This window comes from Sinocyclocheilus rhinocerous, unplaced genomic scaffold (assembly GCF_001515625.1).
Source record: "Sinocyclocheilus rhinocerous isolate Xijiao unplaced genomic scaffold, SAMN03320098_v1.1 scaffold1481, whole genome shotgun sequence".
Taxonomy (NCBI): Eukaryota; Metazoa; Chordata; class Actinopteri; order Cypriniformes; family Cyprinidae; genus Sinocyclocheilus; species Sinocyclocheilus rhinocerous.
Window position 1 is genome coordinate 41,213 of NW_015666559.1, and position 3,356 is coordinate 44,568.

A 3,356-nucleotide genomic window follows, 5' to 3' on the forward strand; every position below is an offset into this window, starting at 1 on the left:
AACAGCTCTCTGGAATACTTGATTCTTCTTGTTCAGTCGCACCATCCATTGGTTTGTGATCCCCTGACAACCCTTTGATTACAACCCTGGTAACCAAAAGGGCCACATTAAAAATAATGGTCTCCGATTAGCATGCTAACAGAATAACATGCTAAGCTAACATACTGTAGCATAGGACAACAAACAAGGGTGCTGTCGTCTTCATAAAAGCATCTATCGTAAACTGTAGCGAATATCAAAAATCTGATTGTTCATTTCTGTGCCGATCAGACCAAACATGGTCTGAGCCTATTTTGGACAAAATTGTACAAGATTAATGAAAAAAGTGTTTTATTTCCTTCGTAATGGCGGACGAACAAAATGATGGAAAATGAAACGTGAGATATAGTTGGAATTGGCGTAAACCAAGGATTTGAATGACAATAAATACATTTCAGACCACATTTTGAAAAGTTATAAGCATTTTTGGAATAAAAAAACATATCTCTGGAACATTAGGTTGCACTCTGTTAAAACTTCTCAGGTGTCTTTGGGACATGATGTCGATGATCCCCACCAAATTATGTGTTTAAATGTCAGAACATTAAAAAGATATTGCAATCTATGCAAATTTCAATATGGCGGACAGGAGGTTCATCTGATCTGTATCCATGGATTTGACATGTTCTGACAAACTGGTCAAAGTTATAAGCAAAAATAGTAATTTTTCTCATGACCTGCAGATGGCGCTGCCTTCAAATCATGGTGCATATGAAGCGTACCAAGTTTCAATAGATCATAGCATTGCCGAGATACAGCCTCTGATCCCAATTTTGGTGGAGATTGTTAAATTTGCATCATCATAACAAAGATAAAAAAATCAAAATTCTGTTTTCATTTCTGTGTGGGTAGGTCCAGTGATCATCTGATCCAACTTTGGTAAGGATTTGACAAAATCTGAAGGAGGTGTGGAAGATTTTTATTAATCAAAATATGAATTAATCAAGCAGAATCAATGCGAATATAACCATTTATGTACCAAGTCATTCTACTATTAAAATCAAGTATATGCATGTGTGTATAGAGGCCTGCGAGAGAATGGAATGTGCGGCCATTACAGTCTCTCGTCTTCTTTCGGGGACTCATATTCCGGAAGAAGAAAAGTAACCAGGGTTGGGAATCAAAAAGCAATTCCAATTCTGGAATCGGATACACGCTGTAAAATTAACAGCGTTTATAAATTAATAACAGGTCTTTCCTCACTAATCTAAGCGCTCCAAGGTTTGGCTACAGAAATCAGAAGCTGAAAAAGCTTAGTGTAATATTTGTGATAAGATAGTATGTTGCAAGAGAGATGTCCCCACCAACATGACAAAGCACTTTAATTGAACAGACCGTTAAAAATCTCAGTTTTCGGATGCAGCCCATGAGTTTTTCTGTTTCATGAGTGATTCTGTTGTTATGGTTCAACATTAATACTACTGTATTAAATTTGCTACATATTTGGCAAAAAAAAAACATTATATTTACTTGTTATGGTCCTCATGGTCCTCTAGTAAAACATAACATACAGAAATTCAAAGATAACCTGTATAACTACATGCCTGAACACAACATTGTAATTAGTGAGGGGTTAACATGGATTTCACAAGTAATTTACAATAAACTTATTTTATATCTGACACATACTGTACAGTCATACATTTCTGTGAGGCACTAGTGATATTCTACCAGACATTGTAATCTGGAAGATGTGGTTTTGTGCTTAACACAATATAAATGCAGTCAATGTCTTCAGTAAGGATGCAAGTTGTTTTTGACAATAGAACATCAGGAGGATGGTTCTGATTTTAATGTTTTCTCCATCTGTTGTGTAGGAGACATTTACTTTTATCAATTATTATATCATGAATACATCTTTCAATGAGTAATACTGGCTGTGTCTATAGTATTATAGATTACACAACATTATAATATTATTTTCAAATTAATTTTAAAATTATTATTATTTTAAATGATTGTCCCCGGATTAGTAGGGTACACTCTTGTATTAGAGTAACAGTGGCTGCGAGAGATTTTAAGTATCAGTTCCACTTAAAAAGATGCAATCTAGTCCTGTTTACATGAAATAAACTGCTCCCGAGCAGGTTTAAGTTTACGGACCTGTTGCTATGACAGCAAGTCCGGGATGAGCTTTAAAGAACCAAATAATCCAAGATCACGCCAAATCATCAACAATCAAATCCAGCTAACTGAGTTAGCGACGAATGAAGAACGGGCCCCGGGTCTCAGGGTTCTTGTGTATTTTAGGGAGTAAATAGAAATGACGGGGCCTGGGGGAGTATTCCTTTTGTTCACTATTAATGATTCCTAGAGACGTCATTTTATCTAGCGTTTGCTCAACTTCAATCATCGTTTCTAGATATATGAGTTTGTCACCTTTATTTATATAACGCTTTTAACAATACAGATTGTGTCAAAGCAACTTTACTGTATTAAATAGGAAAACATTGTGTCAATAATGCAAAATGACAATAGTGAACACTCAATTTTCAGTTAAAGGCAGTTCATCATTGAATTCAGTGATGTCATCATCCAGCTCAGTTCAGTTTAAATAGTATCTGTGCAATCAAGTCGACGATATCGCTGGATATTAAGTGTCCCCAACTAAGCAAGCATTTGACATTGAGAGCACAGAGAACATTTCACCCTCCCAAACATACTGCCCTCTGTCCATTAAATTCAAAAGTTTGAGGGCATACTGATCGGCCACACTGGTTTGTTGAGCTTGTTTTGGAAGCCTGTTTAAGGCAGGGGACGAAGTAGAGCCGTGAGTAAATGTAGTCTTCTTCTTTTTGAGTTTTTTCCTTAAAAATGGTTTCAAGTTTGATTCTAGGGTGATACTTTTGGAGATCCATAATCAATGCTTTTTTTTATTTTTTTTTATTTTATTTTTTATAAATCTGGTCAACCCTATGGAAGGAATACAATGAAGGCCTTTGGAAAGAAGGGAAAACTGGGCTGAGGAAAGAGAAAAGGATTTCAATAAATTCAGGATAATTTTCCTTTGCCCCCACATGGGGTTATTTGGATCTATAAGTTTAAATTATGTACAGTATATTTTTTTTATTTAAAAACTGTATGTTAAACTACATGATCATGGAAATGTATGCATATGTGTATTGCTAACTGCTAATGATATTAACTGACACAACAGGCTGAAACATCCTTTGGTGTGACATTACAGGTATTACACTATCTGTCACATCACAGGACAAAGATTTAAAACATGAAAAAAAAATAGTCGAAATGTGATTAAAACCGCCAGTAGGTGGCAGCAAGTGACTGTTAATGAGTGAGTCATTGAGATTCAACAG